General features: G+C 49.6%; 1 long non-coding RNA gene across 1 annotated transcript in view; it reads right to left on the minus strand.

Moving 5' to 3' along the window:
- LOC141154668 (uncharacterized) overlaps positions 1–19,822 on the minus strand; it is a 62,996-nt gene extending 43,174 nt beyond the window's left edge. Inside the window, exons 1-2 of the long non-coding RNA XR_012247459.1 lie at positions 19,636–19,822; positions 19,061–19,110 (exon numbers count right to left, since the gene is read on the minus strand). This is a non-coding gene — a long non-coding RNA (uncharacterized lncRNA). The remainder of the gene's footprint in view (positions 1–19,060; positions 19,111–19,635) is intronic.
- Positions 19,823–24,850: the final 5,028 nt, after the last annotated feature.

Here is a 24,850-nt window from a genome sequence, read left to right on the forward strand (position 1 = left end):
CCTGACTAGTTTGGTGCGATCCGCAGGGGGCTTCTCTCCACCCCACTCAAGTTGATTGACTCTCCCTATGTACACATAGTCCCTGGCTGTTTTTTTAAATTATGTTCTCACTGAAATGTTGCAAAGTTTTTGAGCAAAGCCAGCCAAACACATTAGATAACTTTCAGCCGTATGATGCTTCGGCCGATCCTTTGACCGACAGTCACGTTGGCCATCACTCCCATACACAGAAGCAGGGGCGCCATCAGGGCATTACTTCCCTTACTGACGTATGGGGCCCGGTGAGCAGAATCCGTTACTGTGAATGTGCGTCCTCGGATGCACATTCACTTGAAATCTATTGCCGTGCGGGAAGATTCCCACACAGCAATAGTTAACAGCTGTCAATCACAGGTCAGCAGCTGACGTCAGCATGCACGTTGTTGGCATTTGACGTCACAGTGATGCACCAGCGATGTGCTTCGAGTGAGTGGAGAGCTGGGCGCTGCTGTTGCTTGGCAAGGTAAAAATAAACTTTCAATTTTTTACTTTTTTTTTGTAAAACCGCACCATCGGGGCAGGATGGAGACATGGAGGCAGGATGGAGAGACATTGGTGGCAGAATGGAAAGACATTGGGGGCAGAATGGAGAGAAATGGGGGTAAGATGGGAGACACGGGGGCAGGATGGAGAGACACGGGGGCAGGATGGAGACATGGGGGCAGGATGTGGGACATTATTACTGTAGGGGCTAATTAAGGGATATTATTACTGCTATGATGTATTTTATTTTTATCAGTGGGAGGGGTCCTGTTACTGTGCAGGGCAGCACTACGTCACTTTTTTTCTTCATCTGGTGTAGTGTATAAGTTGGGGAAAAATTGGGGAATGTGCTCTGGAAGCCGTGCTCTAGATAACTGTGTTATTTTATGCACAGACGAGTCCTAGCTGGAAGAAGTGATGGCGGTCTGTGCTAGATGAAGAGGAAAAGCAAAGATGAAGGACTTCACCTAGAGACATCACCAGTGAGTCAGTGTGTCACCTGTACACGGACACTATACACTGTATACTATGTAAAGAGCTCCTGTGTATAATGTCACTGGTGATCTTTGTATTACCTGTACACTTACACTATACACTGTATATTATGTACATAATGACGCTTATGGTAATATTAGTATTGTGTCTTTTTTTATTAATGATCAGTATTGTAGTATTTGGTCACTATGCGGTCTGGTCATGGTGTGATGGTATTTGTTCCTTGTATGTGGTATTATTCAATCTCTATATGGTGGTAATATGTGGTCTGGTCATGGTGTGACAGTATTTGACCCTTTGTATTATCGGTAATTTTAAATAAAAGTAAATAAAAATATACAAAGAGTATTGGGTAGTATAAGAAATTTTTAATAGGTTGGAGTAGAGTAGGGCCCGGCCACGACTACCTAGTCGTGGTGGCAGTTTAAAAAATATTTTGGCCAAAACAAAAGCTGATGGCTATGTATGTGATATGGTGTTCAATGGGAACTGTTAATGTATGATTGGTGTGTAGATGGTGCAGAAAGTAGATTTTTTCCAAGAGTGGGCGGTGGGACTGTGTAAGGTTCAAGGGGTGGAGGTGGAGCTGGGATGGAGCCTGGGTGGAGTCTCAAGGGGGCCTGAAAATTTTGCCAGTATGGGGCCCTGGTGCCCTGAAATTCTTGGTGGCAGCCCTGCACAGGAGCGCTCATTCGCTCATTCTTGTGCTCTGTATGAAAAATCCGAATTCGGACATGCCAAATCTACATCTCATCCGGCAATAAGTAGGCTGGTGCTTCCACATACACTAGTATATTAGTATTGCACAAGTAATGTAATTATCATGTGATCGGTTCATTGGCTTTGAGGACTGGAAACTGGAAATTAGGATTAGAGTGTCAGCCAAGCTCATCAATATTGGCCGACATTAATCTAATGTGCATGGGGGCCTTGAAACATACCTAGTTGCAATCTCGAAGTTAGGCTCTGATTCTTGCTAACTGTGGTTTGGGTAGCACGAATCATTTGCCCGGTTCCCTTTAAATAAGGGGGGTTGGTGTCAGTCCATGCAGTGCCAGTACTGTATGTCCTACGTCAATGACAACCACAGTGTGATAGTGTTAGTAGTAGCAGTAGTGTGTGTAGTGATGAGAGGTTAGTATTACATCAATGATCGGGCCATGATATACATATTATATAATGTGATGGAGGAGTGAAAACATTGCCAACCTAACCTTGGATTTGCTACCATTACATAGGTTGCTGAGCTCCGTTATTAGTAAAACATGATGTCTCACAAGAAGGCAGGCACACCCATAGCACGGGACTAATTTTAATGAAAAGGAATGTGGCATCAGAAAGAAAACAAATTGCTTAAATCAGGTTTTTGTGTTAATTGGAGTTTATTCATGTTTTAATGGGTTTTTTTTCATATTATGATCTTCATGAATAAAAATAGAACTTTTCACAATAGTAATTGAGGCTATTCTAGACTCAAACTTCCTGTTCTTTTAGGAAATGTACATGTACATGTTCACATTAGCTGCAATAGACTGACTCAGACCTTATCTTTTTGTATTGAAGCATCTGATGATTGTGTGGAAAGACCATTGTGAAGGGGAGGGGTGCAGTGGACATTACCTGCTGTAAATTGTGGATAATTTGTTATCAGCTTTGTATAGAGGTGTATCCTTGCCTGTGATCATAATGAGAGCTCTGAAAAGTCTCCTGCAAAGTACTCAGAATTTCGCCTAAATCTTGCGGCTTTACACGATACTCTCCAAGCTCCACTGAAATGAGCAGTGCCGGGGCGGGACAGGGCGAGACGAGGTCAGGACAGCACAGTTTGTTTAATTCATGATGCGCTGTGGTCTTCCCTACGCCAAAAATCTTACTCTAGTGCCTGACTGGCAGGGGTGTACATAGAAACATTTAAAGATAGGGAGAGAGACATGTATTGCAGCACATACACAGTAATTTTGCTCCTTCTTAAGCCCCTTACTATTTCCACCCACTACAATACAACTTTTGTGGCCCCATACAGTATAATGCCTCTAAAAATGCATCTAACATACTGCATGATACCCCCACCCAACAGTTAATTCCCCCGCTAGCACGGCATGATGAACCCAGTGTCTCCAGAACAGTCCCCACAGTACATACCCCCACATAGCATGATCCCCCCACACAATGAGACCCTCATATCACCTCATACAGTATAATGACCCCACCAGTACAATTCCCCCAAACACAGTATAAATGCTCCCACAATGGTGTCCGTCTCCACAGAGTATGATGGCCCTATAAGTACTGACTGATAAAAGAAATGAAAAACATCACTCAGCTAGCCACGTTCCACTGTTGCGCTGCTCCACTCTGTGTAGCATGTGGACTGAGGCTCTGAGCAGCAGGCTCGATCTTCTGATGTAATTGTGCCTGATGTGCTGAGACTTAGACGTACAAGCTGAATGGTGGAGCAAGGATCAATCAGATCCCTGTTCCACCATTGTATTCATTGTTGGACTGGGGTATATAGGGCCCAACAGTGACATTAATTCTCAGAGTTCACCTTAGACCTACATGATAACAATGCCCTGGAAGTGTAAAGCTAAGTACACATCGCTTTAAGCTTCCGCTTCTGACCATACAGATCGCTGTGGGTCAGGAAGTAGATGAGACATTTGCGGCTATGAGCTCCCTCCATGATGGGAAGCTAGATACGTTGTACATATGGTGTTCAGCTTCTCCTGCTGCCTTATACTGATTATACAGATCAGAACCAGGAGGGAGAGATTTGTGCAAATAAGAACATCTCAGGAGCACTCTAAATGATCAGGCAGAACGCTTCATCGCTCTCTGCCCAATCATTAAGGAAATAAACAAGGCAGATGGCAATGCAGTGCCTCCCTGAACATGAACTATAAGGCGCACACTTTTAAACAAAATTTTTTTTTCTTGCTACAAATTGTCTTATAGCCCTAAAAGTATAGAAAAAAAACTAAGGCTATGTGCCCACGATCAGGAAATGCTGCGGGTTGGCCACTGTGTATTTATGCAGCGTCAAACCCGCAGCATCCAGATGTTATAGTGGATGGGATCTCTAGAAATCCCATGTCCACTAAGCATGCATCAGAGGCTGCGTATCACCCGCAGAAACTGACATTCAGAGCGTCTTTCAGGACCGCAGCATGTCAATTTCTCTTGCTAAGTCGCTAGTCTCCACAACAGAAATTTGACCACTAGAATGTATTGAATGCGCTAAATCCGCATGGTTCAGTGAACACATGAGTTCAATAGATTCTGTAATCTATCTGTAGTTCAGATTCTGTAAAAATAATAAAATAAATCATACTCACCTGCTGTCCCCTTCCTGGACTCAGTGCAAGCCGCCCTATGGTCTGCGCCAACATTAATCATGTCACCGTTCTACGAGACACACGACTGCTGCAGCTTGTGATGCATGCAGTTCAAGTTACCTGACCGCTGCAGCCTACCGCAAGCTGCAGCGTTCCTGAGTCTGGTAGAACTGTGAAATTATTGCTGTTGGTGCAGATCACAGATCAGTCTGCACCGGATTCAGGAGGTGACTGCAGGTGAGTAGGATTAATTTTGTTGTTTTTAATTTTTCAAGAATTAACCCCCCATGAGAACCTTTTAACAGATAATCTCTTTAATATCCCTGTATTACTGCCGAGGTGCAGCACTTTGATTATTTTGGAAAACTTCTTTAAAGGGAACCTGACAGCTGATACCCATCATCCACGGGCAGCGAGTATCAGGTACCTTCTGCATGATCTCAGCCAGGTATGTGTGACTGTGAAATGCTGCGGCCTCTCAGAGAAAAACGTACTTTAAAATCTGCCAGGGACCGAACCACACAGTGGATAAATCGGCAGACGTGACCCGGTGGCTTCTACCCACCCCCTGCCAGTGACTGACAAGTCTACAGTATTACTGCATGCGTGATTAGAGAGACCTGTCAGTGATTAGCAGCAGGTGGGAGAAGCCACCTGGTCACGACTGCAAATAGTCCATGGTGCAGCTCGGTCCACGGTTGCAAATAAAGTATGTTTTTATCTGAACCTCCACCACGTTTCAGAGTAAAATATTCTTGGCTGAGATCATCCAGCCGGTGCCTGTGGATGGAGGGGCCGGTGCCTGTGGATGGAGGGGCCGCTGACTGTGGATGGAGGGGCCGCTGACTGTGGATGGAGGGGCCGCTGACTGTGGATGGAGGGGCCGCTGACTGTGGATGGAGCGGCGTGTATCATGTTAGGATCACTTTAGGCCACGCTCTATATCGCATGTGGTACAGAACAGGGACAGATTGTCCAAAGGAAATACAAGAAGAACAGCCACACCATAGACATCATTACATATATTTATTCACCTAGATGTTCACATGTGGCACTTTGGCCCGATCACATGAGGTCTCTCTCAAACTTGTAATGGACCTGAAATGCCACTTTAACCCATGAGAATATATGGATGTACTAAATACATGTTCGTCACATACACATATGTACATAAATATAGACATGACATATTTTACACCTCTATACAAAGGGAAAGCAGTGACCATACTGTAAGCAGCCACTCTGCTCTGCCGGAGCTGGTGGATGGAGCCTCCTCTCCTGCTGTAACAGAGCAGACACTAAGTTATCCTCTGCGTGGCACAACACACAACTTTTGCAGAGGTGGATTCTTTCTCCTGACTCCTGGGCCCCCCTGTCTCACGAGTCCCATAGTGGCAGCGATGTCTGCCACTATGGACCATACGCTGCTGCTGACTGGAGTGAGATTTCTGGCATAGCACACGGAGGCACACACCACTCATCAGACCCCCCTGATGATTATGTCTTGCAGCCAATGAAAACACAAAAGTGATTATCTCAGTAAAGAGAAAGATGAGACACCTGACCCAACAAGTTGACGCGCCCCTGGGCCTGTGTCGCGCTGCGTTGCGCACGCGGGAGCTTACCCGGAGCCGGATCTCTTGAGGGTTGTAGTCTCGTGGCGGTGACCCGGTCCGTGTCCAGGGAGTCAAACTGAGCGGCGATGTAACAGCGGTAGATGTAGGACGACTACGCCACCCGTTGAATGCAGCTATGGAGCTGCCGCTGCAAGACAGTCCGCTGAGGCCGGTGGATGGATGGTGCAGCGTAGATGGTATAACCCCCAACGGGAGGGGTATGGCCTCAGGGCAGCAGATGTGGATGATGGGGGTAGCAGGAACCACTCAGAGACGGTGCGGTGTAATTCAGGGTCTTTACTGGTAACAACGATAGACCCTCCCGGAGTACTTGCTAGTGAACGGGGCCTGGTCAGTCCTTGAGCAGATGGGATCTCCCCTGGCCAGGCGGAGTTGTAGGCCTCCCAAACTGACTGTACTCTTCTGGCTACCTTGCTAGAAGCGGATATAAGTAGCCCACGTCCCTGAGTGTACCGTGTGGTGCTCACCCGTATGGCCGGTGACTCGGGGCCTTCTAATGGCTTCCGCTCCACGATGGCGGTGCTGGTCCCACGCGTGTGACCGTGCCTTCGGGTTTCTGGGCCTGAGGACCTGAAATCCCCTGCCGGTCGGCTTCTGCTGCTGGGTAAGAGTTAGTCCCCACAGCCTCGGACGCCGGGTCCGGTAAGAAAGCTTCTCAGTCAGGGCGAGCTCTGCAGCTGCCAGCCCCTGACTTGTAGTAGTATTGCTCCCACTGAGCTTCTGCTGTTTCTTCCTGTGACTGTTTCTTGTCTCTACTCTCCTTGACTCCTTGACTGACTAACCCTGCCTCAGCCCAGGGTTTATACAGGGGAAGTTCTTCCCCTCCCAAGACTGGGCAGGAGGTGTGGCATGCACAGGATACCTGACCAAAGGACCTCCCACCTGCTCTCAGACATAACATTACATTACTGTGGAAAACCAGACCCCTGGGGTGCCACATTCCCCCCTAGTGAAATTTAGTACTCCGGGACTAAACATATTTTAGAAAAAACATAACAAGATATAACAACAATAATAGTACAATAAGAAGAAACACATAAAGGTGGTCACGGCATGTCCGTAACCGGGTGTAGTCTTTGAAGAAAGCAAGGTGTCCATTTCACCAAAACAGGGAGACGTAACCAGGTAGGGGTCTGTCCTACCCCGAGTCCTTAACAGTCTCTAGTCCATCCTGGGTTACGCTCCAACTATGTACAAGGATTCCCGGTAAATCCACCAAGGATGTCACGGGTGTGTTGCCACGAAGATCGTCACGAGTACACAGCCTGACTTCTCGCAGCTGACTTGTTGGTGCTTTGTGTTTCTCGGCAGTGAGGGAGTTAATTCTCTCTCTCTCTCTGGGCTAGATGAGGTCCAGCCTCGCCCAGCTGCAATCAATACTTCTGTAGTGAGATTCCTTCATATACCTGCTGGTCTGTTTGGGAGGTGTCGGTGAAAGCATTTCATTCAGACTGACAGAGCGGATCGTGGTGTTTGGAGTTGCTGAGATAAGTGTATTTGGAAGTGTTTTTTCCCTTTGGTTGTGATCGGGGTCCTTCTCAGGACTAGATTACTGAGGTGCAGGGATCTTCAGGAGGTAGGGGTTACGCTGGTGGCCTGGACCTCTGTACCTTTAACAGTACCTCCAGGTTGAGGGATTAGTCAGGGCCCCAGCTTAGGGTCAGCTTAGGCCCCCTACCTCCAGTATACAGAGACAGCGTGACATTTTCACCGACCCACTTAGTTTTTCTCCAGCTACTATGGATCCAGTAGCCGGTCTAGCTCGGCAATTGCAGAGTTTGTCCATGGAGCTGGCGGACGTTAGGTCCAAGGTTTGGCATCCTCAGGAGCAAGCCGGACCAGAACCTAAAGTAGCTCTCCCTGATAGGTTCACTGGGGGGCGGGACAAGTTTTTTGTTTTCCGGGAGGCATGTAAATTGTACTTTCGGCTGCGGCCTCGGTCATCGGGGAGTGAAGAACAAAGGGTGGGAATTGTCATCTCGCTCCTACAAGGGGACCCACAATCTTGGGCGTTCTCTCTTCCCCCGGGTTCCCCGGCTCTCCAGTCAGTGGATAGGTTTTTCGCTGCCCTGGGACTCGTATATGATGACCCAGATCGGATCTCCCTTGCTGAGTCTAAGTTACGTAGGATCCAGCAGGGAGATCGTCCGGCGGAGGAATTCTGTTCGGAGTTCCGTAGGTGGGCCACGGACACCCAGTGGAATGACCCGGCTCTTAGGAGCCAGTTTTGTCATGGTTTATCCGACAAATTACAGGATGTGTTGGCACAGTATGACTCTCCCGTGTCTCTGGAAGCCGCTATGGCCCTCGCTATTCGCGTGGACAGACGGCTTCGGGAGAGGTGCGGGATAACTCTACCCCCTGTGATGACTCCACCTCCTACAAGGTCCCCTCATATGGTGGTTCCCCTGGTCAGTCCAGAGGAGCCTATGCAATTAGGAGGGACATAATTTCGGGGGAGGGGACCGGTGGTGCGCCATAAGGCAGGAAGGTGTTTCTTCTGCGGGAGAAAGGGACATTTTATTGGGGGGTGTCCATCCCGTCCCTTGCAGAGTGAAGAGTCGTCGGAAAACTGTTGATCCCAGGTTGTGTGGTGGACGGCAATCTGGGAGTAGGTATTTCGTCCCTAGGTTCGTCTCAGTTTCTCGTACCGGCGGAGGTGGTGGTGGGTACGAGAACTGAGAGGATATCTGTTCTTCTGGATAGTGGGGCCGGGGCTAATCTGGTTGATGCTCGGTTTGCCCGGGTTCAAGGTATGCGGTTGAGTGAGTTGGCTAAACCCATCCCCATATTCTCGATCGATGCCAGGCCTCTCGGGCAGGGAAGTTTTTTGCAAGTTGTGCATGACGTAAAACTTCAAGTGGGGGCAATACATAAAGAACTGTTGTCTTGCTACGTGTTGGAGGGTCTTCCCACTCCTATTGTGTTGGGCCTTCCTTGGTTAGCTAAGCATAACCCGGTTATTAATTGGCAAACCAGGGAGATAAGCCAATGGAGTAAATTCTGTAATAAAAACTGCATGAACACGGTCATTGGTGCGGTTACTCCTTGGGTCTTACCTCCATTTCTGGCGGACTTTGAGGATGTATTCTCGGAGAAAGGGTGTCAGGAACTACCTCCTCATCGCGTGTATGACTGTTCTGTAAAACTGCTTCCTGAGGCCAAGTTACCTAAAGCTAGGTTGTATAACCTTTCTGGTCCTGAGAGGCAGGCCATGAAGGATTATATCTCAGAAAGTCTGGCTAAGGGGCATATTAGACCTTCATCTTCACCGGTGGCTGCGGGGTTCTTCTTTGTTAAGAAGAAAGATGGAGGCCTACGCCCTTGCCTGGATTTCCGTGAACTTAATCGGATTACGGTCCGAGATCCGTATCCGCTCCCACTTATTCCCGATCTCTTTAATCAGATCGTGGGCGCCAAATGGTTTTCTAAGTTGGATCTCAGGGGGGCGTACAATCTGATTAGGATGAAGGAGGGGGATGAGTGGAAGACGGCGTTTAACACTCCGGAGGGGCATTATGAGAACCTTGTCATGCCATTCGGTCTGACTAATGCCCCGGCGGTGTTCCAACACTTTGTTAATGACATTTTTCGCCGCTTGGTGGGACAGTTTGTTGTCATATATCTGGATGATATCCTAATTTACTCGCCGGATCTGGTGTCTCATCAGGAGCACGTTAGGCAGGTGTTACAGATCTTGCGGGATAATAAACTGTATGCCAAGTGGGAAAAGTGTGTGTTCGCCGTACAGGAACTCCAGTTTTTAGGCTTCCTGGTTTCAGCGTCCGGTTTTCGTATGGACCCTGGGAAAGTGCGGGCAGTTCTTGAGTGGGATCGGCCAGAGAATCTTAAGGCACTACAACGTTTCCTGGGGTTTGCTAATTATTACCGGAAGTTCATTCGTAATTTCTCGTCCATGGTTAAGCCTCTCACTGACATGACTAAAAAGGGGACGGATTTTTCTAGGTGGTCTGACAAGGCTTGTCAAGCATTCTCCTCTTTGAAAAAATGTTTTGCCTCGGCGCCCATACTCATTCAACCTGATGCGTCTCAGCCATTCATTGTAGAGGTAGACGCTTCCGAGGTAGGGGTGGGAGCAGTATTGTCACAGGGTTCGTCCCCTGGTAAGTGGCATCCGTGCGCCTTTTTCTCTAAAAAATTGTCGTCCGCTGAGAGGAATTACGATGTCGGCAATAGGGAACTCTTGGCCATTAAGTTAGCTTTTGAGGAGTGGCGCCATTTTCTGGAGGGGGCTGTTCATCCGGTCACCGTCATCACCGATCACAAGAACCTGCTATATCTGGAGTCCGCGAAACGTCTGAATCCCAGACAAGCTAGGTGGTCATTGTTTTTTACCAGGTTTAATTTTGTCGTTACATATCGTCCTGGGTCAAAAAATGTAAAGGCGGATGCCTTATCTCGTAGTTTCCCGGGGGCCGGGAATACGGACGACCCGATTCCTATCCTTCAGGAGGGGGTGGTGGTTTCGGCAGTATGCTCTGAGCTGGAGGAGGAGGTATTGGAGGCTCAGGGGGACGCCCCTGTTGGACCTCCAGGGAGATTGTTTGTTCCAGATCAGTTGCGACAAAAGGTGATCGAGGCACACCATAACTCAGTTTTTGCAGGACACCCGGGGAGTAAAGCTACTGTGGATCTCCTCTCGCGTCGGTTTTGGTGGCCTAATTTACATAAGGAGGTGGTAACTTTTGTCGCGTCCTGTGGGGTTTGTGCGCGCTCTAAGACCTCACATACCCGTCCGTCTGGGGCCCTCTTACCTTTGAAGATCCCGGAGCGTCCTTGGACTCATCTGTCTATGGACTTTATTACGGACCTCCCTCCGTCTTCGGGTAAAACGGTCATACTCGTTGTAGTGGACAGGTTCAGCAAGATGGCACATTTTATCGCTCTTCCGGCTCTCCCTAATGCTAAAACTCTTGCGCAGGTGTTCATTGGGGAGATTGTGAGGCTTCACGGGGTACCCTCCGAGGTGGTGTCTGATCGGGGGTCTCAGTTTGTGTCTAAGTTCTGGAAGGCGTTTTGTGCACGGCGGGGGATGCAGTTGTCATTCTCATCGGCTTTTCATCCTCAGACCAATGGTCAGACGGAACGTATGAACCAGAGCTTGGAGACATATCTCCGGTGTTTTGTGTCAGAGAACCAGGAGGACTGGGCTTCTTTCTTACCTCTGGCAGAGTTTGCTCTTAATAATAGGCGGAGCGAGTCCACTGGTAAGTCCCCGTTTTTTGGGGCATATGGTTTTCACCCCCAGTTTTGTACTTTCAGTGGGGGGGGCTCTTCGGGGGTTCCTGAGGAGGAACGATTTTCCTCATCACTCGCTTCAGTATGGAGAGGGGTGCTGAAGAATCTGAATACTATGGGGAACCGATACAAACGTATGGCTGATAGGAGGAGAGTGTCTGGTCCGGACCTAAGTGTGAACGATCGGGTATGGTTGTCTACCAGGAATATAAAACTTAAGGTTCCCTCCTGGAAACTGGGTCCCAGGTTCATCGGGCCGTACAGAGTCAGTTCTATTATTAATCCGGTGGCATTCCGTCTTGACCTCCCCCCTACGTTTAAAATTCACAACGTGTTTCACAGATCATTGCTTAAGAGGTATGTGGCGCCGGTGGTACCGTCACTTTTACCTCCCCCTCCAGTGGTTGTCAATGGTAACTTGGAGTTCCAGGTTTTGAGGGTCATTGATTCACGCTTTAATCGCCGGTCCCTTCAGTACCTGGTTCATTGGAAGGGGTATGGTCCTGAGGAGAGGATGTGGGTTCCTGCGTCGGATATTAACGCAGACCGATTAGTTCGGGCCTTCCACACGACTCACCCGGATAAACCTGGCCCTGAGGGTCCGGAGGCCCCTCGTAGAAGGGGGGGTACTGTCACGGGTGTGTTGCCACGAAGATCGTCACGAGTACACAGCCTGACTTCTCGCAGCTGACTTGTTGGTGCTTTGTGTTTCTCGGCAGTGAGGGAGTTAATTCTCTCTCTCTCTCTGGGCTAGATGAGGTCCAGCCTCGCCCAGCTGCAATCAATACTTCTGTAGTGAGATTCCTTCATATACCTGCTGGTCTGTTTGGGAGGTGTCGGTGAAAGCATTTCATTCAGACTGACAGAGCGGATCGTGGTGTTTGGAGTTGCTGAGATAAGTGTATTTGGAAGTGTTTTTTCCCTTTGGTTGTGATCGGGGTCCTTCTCAGGACTAGATTACTGAGGTGCAGGGATCTTCAGGAGGTAGGGGTTACGCTGGTGGCCTGGACCTCTGTACCTTTAACAGTACCTCCAGGTTGAGGGATTAGTCAGGGCCCCAGCTTAGGGTCAGCTTAGGCCCCCTACCTCCAGTATACAGAGACAGCGTGACAAAGGATTCCTAAAAATAACTGGAAACACAAAATTATACACAAGCAACAATACACAGATAAACATAAATAAAACAATTTATACACTTCAAATCCTCCAGCACAGTACTAACCATATCTTCCCTTTCCTCTACGGGTCGATGGTCTTCTTGTTCCTCTTCAGGGTTCCTCAGTTGTTCGGGACACTTCTTCAGGTGGTCCCGGGATACAATGGCTGTGGTTTCCCCTCCGTCTTTACTGATGGTACAAACCTTCGGGTTCTCGTGGCTTGAGGGCAGTACGGTGTACGGGTCCTTCTCCCACTGGTCATCCAACTTGTGGAGCCGTCTCTTCCTCTTCAAGACCTGCTCTCCGGGTACCAGGGGAACAGCGGGAGCATACTGGTTGTAAGTTTTCTCTTGTCTTTCCCTAGCCTGACAGAGACTTCGCTCCACGCTCTCCTGTACTCTCCGGTACTGCTGCTGCCTCTCTGTGTCCCAGTCTGTTTCTGGTGAAGTGTCCTCGGGTGTCAGGACTCCCATTTCCAGGTCAACAGGTAACTTACCAGGTCTTGCCCTCATTAGGTAAGCCGGGGTACAGTTGGTGGAACCTACCGGGATGTGGTTGTATAGGTCCACCAGATCGGGCAACTTCTCAGGCCACAGACTGCGTTCTTCCAGGGGCAACGTTTTTAGAAGATCCATTACCACCTGGTTCATTTTCTCACAAAGTCCATTAGTTTGCGGATGGTAGGGTGTCGTCCTTATCTTCCGGCAGCCATACAGATTGCAGAATTCCTGGAAGACCTCCGCTTCAAAGGCAGGTCCCTGGTCCGTCAGCACTTGGTCCGGGTACCCGTGTGGACGGCAAAAGTGCTGCTGGAAGGCTCTAGCTGCTGTTTGAGCCGTTAAGTCCTTGACGGGGACGACAACCAGAAACCGGGAGTAATGATCCACGATGGTTAACGCGTAGACGTAGCCACTTCTACTTGGGGTCAGTTTTACATGATCCAAGGCTACCAGTTCCAACGGTTGCCGGGTGACGATGGACTGCAGGGGAGTCTTCTGGCTGGCACGGTCCTTCCTTCTCAGGTTGCACGGGCCACAGTCTCTGCACCACTTCTCGATGGTTCCCCTCATGCCTACCCAGTGGAACCGCTCGCGCAGCAGGAACTCCAGCTTCTTCCACCCGAAGTGTCCAGCTCCGTCGTGGTATGCCTCCATCACCATGGCTGCGTCTCTTCGTGGCACCACTACTTGCCAGAGTAATTCATGCGTCCGGGAGTTAACCATTCTGCGGCACAACTTCCCTTTGTAAAGGAACAGTCGACTCTTCTCTGCCCATAGTTGTTTGGCTTCCTCCGGAGCGTCTGGTTCAAGGCGAGCCTCCGGCCGAGTCAGCATCTCCTTCACCAGTCGGACGGCAGGGTCGCTGTCTTGCGTTTCCGCCCAGTTGTAGTGGGGTAAGGGGTTCAACGTAGCAGCCTGCTTACTCCTTACCCGGTGGGAATACTGGATAGTCCCATGACGGTGGAATGCAGGGAGTTCAACTTCTCCCAGTCCCTCCGGATCTTCTCCTCCGTCCGGCAGGTTGGGCATCCTGGACAGGGCGTCCGCGTTGGTATTGGAGCGTCCTGCCCGGTATTTGATTGTGAACTCGTAGTTGGACAGACGGGCCATCCACCTCTGCTCCAGGGCACCGAGTCTTGCCGTGTCCAGGTGTGTCAACGGGTTGTTATCCGTGTACACGGTGAACCGGGAAGAAGCGAGGTAATGCTTAAAGCGCTCGGTGACTGCCCATACTACGGCCAGGAACTCTAACTTAAATGAGCTGTAATTCTCGGGGTTCCTTTCGGTGGGTCGCAGTTTTCGGCTGGCGTAGGCAATTACTCGTTCCTTCCCCTGCTGGATCTGGGACAGTACGGCTCCTAGCCCGATGTTACTGGCGTCGGTGTAGAGGATAAAGGGCTGGCTATAATCCGGGTACGCCAGGATTTCGTCCCCCGTGAGGGCCATCTTCAGCTGGCGGAAGGACTCTTCTTCCAGCTCCTCCCATTTGAAGGGCGGCTTCTGGTTCTTGGCCTTCCGGGACTGGCCTATCAGGAGGTCCTGCATAGGTGCTGCCTTTTTGGTGAAACCGGGAATAAACCTTCGGTAGTAGCCTACCAACCCGAGGAACTGCCGCACTTCTTTTACGCTGGAGGGGCTTGGCCATTCCTTAATTGCGGTGATCTTATCAGGGTCGGGAGCCACTCCGTCAGCGCTCACCACGTGTCCCAGGTACTGCACCTTTGGTTTCAGGAGGTGACACTTGGAGGGTTTCACCTTTAGGCCGTAACTTGCCAGAGCTTCGAACACTTCCGCCAGGTGTTTCAGGTGGTCCTCATACGTCTTGGAATATACGATGACATCGTCCAGGTACAACAGGACCGTCTCGAAGTTTCTGTGGCCCAGACAACACTCCATTAGTCGTTGGAAGGTTCCCGGTGCGTTGCAGAGTCCGAACGGCATGCAGGTGAACTCGCTAAGTCCCATCGGGGTGGTGAATGCGGTCTTCTCCCGGTCCGCCTCTGCTACAGGAACCTGCCAGTACCCGCTAGTGAGATCCAAGGTAGAGAAGAAGTTAGCAGATCTTAAAGCAGCCAATGACTCCTCTATCCTTGGTAAGGGGTACGCATCCTTGTGTGTGATACGATTGATTTTCCGGTAATCTACACACATCCTCATGGTGTTGTCTTTCTTTCGGACTAAGACTAGTGGAGCTGCCCAGGGGCTACAGCTATCCCTGATCACCCCAGCCTCCTTCATGTCTCTAAGCATCCCCTTGGCGTGTTGGTAGTGGGCAGGGGGTACGGGTCGATACCTCTCTTTTATAGGAGGATGGTCTCCCGTGGGGATGTGGTGTTCTACCCCCTTGACTCGCCCGAAGTCTAACGGGTGTTTACTGAACACTCTCTCGTACTCCTGAACCACCCGATAGACTCCTTGTTTCTGGTGTGCGGGAGTGGAGTCAGTACCCAGATGTAGTTGCTGACACCAGTCCTCCATGTTTTTCTTAGAGCCGTTACCTTCCTCCGGGTGAGATGGAGGCAAGGGTTCCACAGATTGTATAGAATTTTGGTTAATGGTATATAATTTGGCTAGCGTGGCATACCGGGGCAGGTACACTTCCCTCTCCCCGATATTTATTATGCGAACGGGCACTCTCCCATGGCGTACATCAACCACCCCCCGTGCTGTCAAAATGGTGGGCCTACTGTCCGAGTAAACTGGTTCTACCATTGCCTGGTAATCTCTACCTCTCAGACCAATAGCTGCCCGGCACCAAATCATCATTTCACTTTTTGGGGGCATGGCAATAGGAAAAGGGTCACACATTCTTACGCTACCAATCTCACCGCCGGAGAGTTCCACCTGTTGCCGTCGCATCAGTGCCCGGATCTCTTTCTGGAGCACCCGCTGCTCGCCGGAGCTGGCGTTCTTGGCAACCTGCTGTAAAAGGAAAATCACCTCTGCAAGACAATTTTCAATTACATTAGTTCCTAGAGTTATTTTTGGGTGACTCTCATGTTTGTCAATATCTACAATGATCAGTCCCTGTGCTGCCAGTTCGACTCTACCGATTTTGATGGTCACCTCTTTAAATCCGATCTGTGGCACGGGCTGGCCATTGCTGGCGATGATACTCAAGTCGTCGTCAGGGTAGCGGGTAATATCCGAGTCACTCCAGTACTGCTTAAAGAGCACGTACGGGATGGTGGTGACCTGTGACCCGGTGTCCAGTAGGGCACTCATGGGAATGCCATCCAGTACCACAGGCAAGACTGGACGTCCTCCCACATATCTGTCGCGCCAGTTCGATGGGCCTGGTGATCTTTTTCCTGGGGGTTGGCCCTCTACCCCAGGTTGTGCCCGTTTAAAGAACAGTACCTTGCCATATGTCCAGGTCGATTGCAGCGGCGGCAGATGGGTCATCCGTCCTCGCTGTATCGGTCACTGGGTCTTCCTCTGGCCGGTGGGGTCCTCCTTGGTCGACGCCACGGGATGTCCTCCGGTCCGGATGCCAGCTGGATCTTCCCTGGGGTGGAAGCCTGTAAAGACTGCACAGTTCGGGTTAGCGCAGCAACGCTCTTAGCTAGCTCTTGGACCTGATGGTGTAGGTCTGGAGCCGGGTCATTGTCCAAAGCCTGCGCATCAGCTCCCACAGGCCCTGCCGACAAGGGCGCCGCCTCCTGGTGGTAAGTGATAGCAGGGCGCTTGTGGGTCACAACGCCACCCGGTGCCGGTTCTCGGAGCACCCGGATGGCTCTGTCCTTGAACTGTGCAAAGCCCAGATGGGGATCCTGTAAGGCCATTGCCCGCAACTGGGTTCGGTGGGTATTACAATACAGTCCCTCTATAAACTGTTCGGTCAACAGCCTGTCCTCGTTTCCCACTCCATCAGGGTCGGTCTGCTTAATGGCCCTCAGGGCCTCTTGTAGGTTTAGTGCATAGTCCCTTATACTCTCATGCGCTCGCTGCTTGCACCCGTAGAATCTAAGCTTAATCTCGGCTGAGGTGCGGGTATCAAAGGTGTCCTTCAGCCGGGTTAGTATCCCTGCGACAGTCTTCCTCCCAGGTGGCCAGGATTTTACTTCCCTTTTGGCTGCCCCGGTTAGTTGGGCCACCAGGATGCTCACTTTTTGCTCTTCTGTGAGGGGGTACACCTGGAAGAGGCTATCCAGCTTTTCTCTAAAGTCATGCAGGGTATGTGACTCCCCTGAGTACTGGGGTAGCCAAGCTGCTCCCGGGATATAGGGCATGGTGAAGGGCATAACTGCAGCAGCGGTAGCGCTGGCGGGGGTTGAGGCAGTGAAGCTCTCCTCCGTATCCGACATCTTCCTCCCCCCTAGTGGACCGTGGCCTACCTTGCGATGATCCTGTTCCGTAGGCCGCGGCTCCGCAGTGGATCGTCAGGGTTGAGGACTTTCCGTCGCGCTCCTGTGACGTCGGCGTCTGCTGGGCTCCTTCCAGGACCTTACGCAACGTCCCGACGTGAGGCGGGGCTTCAGTTCTCGCGCGCTTTCGGAGTCCACGCCCCTCTTCTTCCCGCGCGGCGTCCTCAAGATGGCGTCCAATGGCGGGAAAACTCCACGGATGGCGGGAAGAAGGCAGAAGATGGCGCCGGATGGCGGGAAACTTCACCGATGGCGGGAAGAAGGCTGAAGATGGCGCCGGATGGCGGGAATCTTCACCACAGGTAAGTTTGAAAATTCTCTTTTTCAGGCACGCAGTACCCGGTGGTTGCGGGCACGAAATCCTGCCGACTACTCCAAAGTTGACGCGCCCCTGGGCCTGTGTCGCGCTGCGTTGCGCACGCGGGAGCTTACCCGGAGCCGGATCTCTTGAGGGTTGTAGTCTCGTGGCGGTGACCCGGTCCGTGTCCAGGGAGTCAAACTGAGCGGCGATGTAACAGCGGTAGATGTAGGACGACTACGCCACCCGCTGAATGCAGCTATGGAGCTGCCGCTGCAAGACAGTCCGCTGAGGCCGGTGGATGGATGGTGCAGCGTAGATGGTATAACCCCCAACGGGAGGGGTATGGCCTCAGGGCAGCAGATGTGGATGATGGGGGTAGCAGGAACCACTCAGAGACGGTGCGGTGTAATTCAGGGTCTTTACTGGTAACAACGATAGACCCTCCCGGAGTACTTGCTAGTGAACGGGGCCTGGTCAGTCCTTGAGCAGATGGGATCTCCCCTGGCCAGGCGGAGTTGTAGGCCTCCCAAACTGACTGTACTCTTCTGGCTACCTTGCTAGAAGCGGATATAAGTAGCCCACGTCCCTGAGTGTACCGTGTGGTGCTCACCCGTATGGCCGGTGACTCGGGGCCTTCTAATGGCTTCCGCTCCACGATGGCGGTGCTGGTCCCACGCGTGTGACCGTGCCTTCGGGTTTCTGGGCCTGAGGACCTGAAATCCCCTGCCGGTCGGCTTCTGCTGCTGGGTAAGAGTTAGTCCCCACAGCCTCGGACGCCGGGTCCGGTAAGAAAGCTTCTCAGTCAGGGCGAGCTCTGCAGCTGCCAGCCCCTGACTTGTAGTAGTATTGCTCCCACTGAGCTTCTGCTGTTTCTTCCTGTGACTGTTTCTTGTCTCTACTCTCCTTGACTCCTTGACTGACTAACCCTGCCTCAGCCCAGGGTTTATACAGGGGAAGTTCTTCCCCTCCCAAGACTGGGCAGGAGGTGTGGCATGCACAGGATCCCTGACCAAAGGACCTCCCACCTGCTCTCAGACATAACATTACATTACTGTGGAAAACCAGACCCCTGGGGTGCCACAAATGCATATGAGCTGAAGGCTGCTATCAAAGCAACCTGGGCTTCCATCACAGCTCAGCAGTGCCACAGGCTGATCGCCTCCATGCCACGCCGCATTGATGCAGTAATTGATGCAAAAGGAGCCCCGTCCAAGTATTGAGTGCATTTACTGAACATACATTTCCAGTAGGCCAACATTTCGGATTTTACAATAATTTTTCAAGCTGTTGTTATAAATTATTCTAATTTACTGAGATAATGACTTTTGTGTTTTCATTGGCTGTAAGCCATAATCATCAACATTAACAGAAATAAACACTTGAAATAGATCACTCCGTTTCTAATGACTCTATATAATGAGTTTCACTTTTTGTATAGAACTGAAAACTTTTTGATGATATTCTAATATAGTGAGATGCACCTGTACCTCTTCATGAACCAGAAGCGTCTGACTCCAGCATGCACCCTCATCAAGACCTGTGTGAACAAAGCCGGTCTTGATCAATTAGGCTATAAATGTCTAAAATAGCACTGTGACCAGTGTGAAAATCGCAAAAGATCTTGTTTTTAATGAAGATTGTGATAAGAAAAAAATAAATTTAACAGAAAACCCTGATTTAAACAATAAGTCGTTTTCTGATGATACATTCCCTTTAAACATTGTGTTATTATTTTGTGCTCCGTACTATTTATCCCTCGTTATCAGAATGCATTTGAGTCCTTGATGAAAGATATATTGGAAAATAAGTAAAAAAAATACCATGATCTAATTTAATTAGGCTATATACTTATGGATCTATGTATGATTTCACATGATGTCTATTGTGTCTATTAATAAATGTTGCAACTTCAATATAAAATACCTCCATCTGCTGTGAAATGGAAATTCATTTGTTTGCACACTAAGGACAAAGAAGGTCAAGTTGTTGGATCCTTCTTCGATATGACATATTCCACTTGTATGACGGTCATAATGAAGTAAATGTACGATTTTTTGTTTACCTGCTGGAACCTTGATCCTCAGCGTTAGTTGTTCACAGGTCTGTGACACTATCAGACACTTGGTCTTTGCCCTCCGTTAAATACCTGGAAACAAACTGGTTATATCCAGATCTTTGTGTACAAGTTGCTTCTGTCATTCCCCTGTGACACAGGAACAATGTTTGTGAAATGTTCTACAAAGTCAGCAGGTAATGTTCAGAGCGACCAGGAAAAAATATTTCATGCTGATATCAGGGATGCACTGGCACGAAAATTCAGCCCTGGCATTTGAAAGTACACAGGCCCATGCCAGCTCATCCCCTTCCCCAGATAGGGGTCTCTATTATTTATATTAGCCTTCCTGCGGGAAATCAAAATTTACTACAAGATCTAGATTTACAATAATAACGCTATATAAGAATCAATAATACTGCAATAATAATATTGCAATATAACAAATACCACCAGACCATAACAACATACCAGCATATACAGTACTGATAATACAATCGTACTGATCATTAACCAAAACCACTGATTTAGAGCTGATATTATCACCATACAGTGACCTTATAATGGTAATATCAGTTTTACGCTTGTGCTATGCAGACCATGTATGTGTGTTCTGTACAGGTTCTCACCAGTAACATTCTCAATGATTGCAGTCATTCATTTTCCCTTTTCCTTTTCGTTTGGCCCAAACCGCTGTGAACTCTTCTTCCATCCATAACTTGATCCTGCAAAATGTAACACAGAGACCACTTTGGAATTACTTTTCCAGGAACCTCCTCATATTCTCCACCTCTACACAAATCATATAGTGCTATAACCAGTGCCCAAGACAGTAATAATGACCTCTTTGCCCTGTATTGTAATGGTCCCCTCCTTTTGTGTCTCAAGTAATCACAGTGCCCCTAAACAGTAATAATGTTCCCTCCGAACTCCTCGTAGTAATAATGCTCCCCTGTGCCTCCCTACAGTTATACAGCATCCTATAGAAATAATGTGCCCCTGTGCTGCCTTATAATAATTCCCCTTGACCCTTTATAATACTAATGACCCTGCTTCTTATAATAGAATATATAGCCCAGTGCTTTTTTATAATAATAATGCCTTTTGTGCTTCCTCTATAATGATAACGATCCCTCATTGTGCCTCCATATAATGTTGACCCACAGTGCCTCTTTATTGTAATAATGCTCCTACCTCCATACATAGAAATCACGGGACCACATAGTAAAAGTCCTATCACTGTACATAGAAGTAGTCACAAAAGGACATACAGTACCTACCTACTTTTAAGGCACAGAGAGGGACATGTATTGCGGCGCTTAGTTATTTTGCCCCTACTGAAGCCCCTTAGTGTTATCACCCACTATACCCCCAAAAAATGCCGCCATATACAATAATGTTCCCACATTCCTCCACGTACACAGCATGATAGTCACCACAGCCCCCGACACAGTATGATGGTCACTACTGTTCCTCATCCACAGCATGATGGTCACCACAACCTCCACACAGTATGATGGTCACCACTGTCTCCCATCCACAATATAATGCTCATCACTGCCCCCCTACAGCTTGATGGTCACCACTAACCCCCGCCCCCACCAACAGTATGATGATCACCACTGTGCCCACACAGTATGATGAAAGACAAAAAAGGGGGTGGGGTGGAAAAGCGTAGTGCTTGAGTGAACCTGTATGGAAGTGGAATATACGTGCAGATACAGTGGTCTGCTCACCTGAGTGGGTTGTGCAGACCGCACAACCCAGGTTAAACAGCTACTGGCGCTGATAGCGCTGCCACGATGCCTTCAGTGTCTCCTCTGGATTAGCAGATGGAGCTTCCAATCATGTGATTCCGGGTGGGGTCACATGGGTGATGACATCATCGCAGGTCCTACAGGTCCTGCAGCTGAAATGGTATCCAGTTCTCTGCAGCCTCCAGCCACAACTCCCAAGGGAAAAGTGAACAGTGTACAAATGAAGTGGTCAGTGGGGCGCTAGAAACTGGATAAGGCGCTGGAAAAGGATAAAACAAACCTCTTTATTGAAGTTCTAATGCCCACAACGCGTTTCTGCAGCGGTCTGCTGCCTTCATCAGGTGGAGTTAACTTAACTCCACCTGATGAAGGCAGCAGACCGCTGCAGAAACGCGTTGTGGGCATTAGAACTTCAATAAAGAGGTTTGTTTTATCCTTTTCCAGCGCCTTATCCAGTTTCTAGCGCCCCACTGACCACTTCATTTGCACACTGCACACAGTATGATGGACACTACTGCTCCCAAACTGTATGATGGTCACCACTTGCCCCCCCCACACACATTATGATGGTTCCCATAGTTTCCCACACAGTATGATTTCCACCACTACCCCCTTCATATTATGATGGTCACTACTTCCCCGCACACACTATAATGATCACCACTGCCCCTCAAACAGTATGATTGTGTCACCCAGGGGAAATATAGGGGACTCGGTACCTGGGCCTTTTACCTTGTTTAGGAGGTCACGGCAGTCGGCTCCTGGGCCCGTACTCTGGGTCTCTCTTTTAAAAGGGGTTTTAGTGTACAGTTTGTCTCGTGACGCCACCTGTGGTTTCCGGTAATGGTTACCGGCGCTGCTGCAGACCTCCGGGGGTGATGGGATGGCAGCTGGGATGTTTCTGCTCCCCACAGGCGGAGCGGGCCCCCGGGGCAGTGTAGGTGCAGATGGTGGTGATGCTGGGGCTTGTAGTGCAGGAGAGATGGCGCAGCAGGAGTAACTGACAGAGACAGAGGATTCACTTCAGTACCTTTACTGGTGCGGATGTCAGGTACGGTCCAGGGTACTCGGTAGGAAGGGTGCACTTCAGGACTTCTCCCCAGTGAGCGGGTATAAGGCCTCCTGGTCTGTGTCTCCCTCTCTCTAAGCTCCTGGCCAGCCTGCAACTGGGCCTAGCTTCTGTGTCGTGCTGTTCCTTCACCTGTCGCTTGGTAGTAGGACCTTTTTCTGGCAACCACTATCCCTGGATGCCAGGGCCTTCGTGGTTCCTAGTCCTGTCAAGGGTTTAGCTTCAGGTCGGCCAGGGACTTGTAGTCCTCCTGCTATGCCGGTGATCCTTACTGGGTATAAAAGACCCTGTAGGCGCGGAGCCGGTGTCCGGTTTGTGTCTTGGGGTGAGCCTATGATGCTCCTCTGCCCCCTCAACTCCTCTCTCCTCTCCTCTTTACCTCCGGCCACACTCAGGGCCCTCAATTCAGCAGCAGACGTGCTGCATCTTCACTGCTCTCAGTGGCAGCACACTCTCTGAACAACCCACTGCTGAACTGCCTGGCTCCACCCTCCATATATATATCCCTATCTGGGCTCCCTCTGGTGGTATGAGGTGGAAGGGTGGAGGTGTCTGTTTGTAGTGAGGGCCTCTTGTGGAGAAGTCCATCCATGCACCTTTTTGGGTCCTGTGGTACCTGTGAACAGCAGGTTGCCACATCTCCCCCTAGTACAATTCAGTACTCCTGGACTGAAGCATTTTGTAACAGGTTACAACAATAATTATAATACAATAATAAAGTTACAGTAAGTCCCCTAACCCGGTGTCCATTTCACCGATGAAAGTGGAAAATGAGTAATATGAGGGACCCGCCTGAAAACCCTCAACGTAGGCCCTGGGCGTGGCTACAGGGCATAAGTGATCCAGGTGCTGGACCACGTCTTCCGCCACGCCAAACGGGTTTTTGTTCAGTGGTTAAATAAGGGGGCACTTTTGATGAGTGCAACTATTTACAAGGACAGTTTTTGGCTGCTCACAGTCCTCAGCCTACAAGTCTTTGTACCCTTACGGGCAACTAAATGCACACATTAATTTCAGTTTACACAATAACTAATAGGCAATACCCAACTGGGTAACTATTTATAATGTAGACACTTTGTGCTTATTCCGTAAACCTGGCAGGGATTTGTCCTTGTGTGCAGCGTGTGGACCTTCGTAGCACTGGGGTGATACTGGTGTCTGTGCATGCACTCTGCTAACCTATCAGGTGTACGTGCTGGCAGATTATAAAACTGCCTCAATCTCTCTATGGGACTTGCAAGTGCACTGATTACTGGGCCTTCAGGCTCTGCTTCAACGGGTGATCCTCCTCTTACTGGGGACTCTTCCTGTTCCTGAGCAGGTTCTTCTAGGGCGCTCACAGGTTCTTCTTGTGGTTGATAGAAGTGTATTACTGGTATAATAACTGCTCCATCAAGTTGAGGCCAGTCCGCAGGGAAATCTCCTAGAACTGTGTGAAGCACATCTTCCTTGGGTTCCTCCGTTGTCTTCAGTAGACCTGGGCACACTTTCAAGTGGTCTCTTGAGACTGTTGCGGTTGTCTTACCTCCATCCTTACTAATTAGGCAGGTTTTACTGTTGTCAAATCTGGAGTTTAGCACAGTGTAGGGCTCTCTTTCCCACTGGTCATCAAGCTTGTGACCTCTTCTTTTCCGCTTCAGCACTATCTCTCCAGGTGCCAAGGGTTCTGCTGGTGCATGTTTATTGTACTGCTCTTCCTGTCTTTCCCTCACCTTGTTTAGACTGTCTTCGACACAGGCCTGTACCTTCCTGTACTGCTCTTGCCGACTTGTGTCCCAATCTCCAGTGGACGTATCTGCAGCAGGTTCTACCACTCCGAGTTCCAGGTCCATGGGCAATTTTCCAGGTCTTGCTCTCATGAGGTACGCTGGGGTACAATTAGTAGAACTCATGGGTATGTGGTTATACAGGTCCACTAGGTCAGGTAGCTTTTCTGGCCACTGGTTCCTTTCTTCCAAGGGTAGGGTTTTCAACAGGTCTATAACGATGTTGTTCATTTTCTCGCACATACCGTTGGTCTGCAGATGATATGGCGTAGTCTGGATCTTCTTGCATCCATACAGGTGTCAGAATTCCTTGAATAGCTCAGCTTCGAAAGCAGGGCCTTGATCTGTGAGCACCTTTTCTGGATATCCATGGGGTCTGCAGAACTAGGCTTGGAACGTTCTTACTGCAGTTTCTGCTGTCAGGTCCTTGACAGGGGCTACAACCAGGAACCGGGAATAGTGATCCACCATGGTCAGGGCATAGGAGTAGCATGATCTGCTGGGTGACAGTTTGACATGATCCAGAGCGACAATCTCCAGGGGTTGGGTTGTTTTGATGGACTGCAAGGGTGCTTTCTGGCTGCTGTAGTCTTTTCTTCTAAGGCTACAGGGCCCACAATTCCGGCACCACC

This window comes from Phyllobates terribilis, unplaced genomic scaffold (genome assembly GCF_046119375.1).
Source record: "Phyllobates terribilis strain yellow unplaced genomic scaffold, ASM4611937v1 Scaffold_1__5_contigs__length_1240528914, whole genome shotgun sequence".
Taxonomy (NCBI): Eukaryota; Metazoa; Chordata; class Amphibia; order Anura; family Dendrobatidae; genus Phyllobates; species Phyllobates terribilis.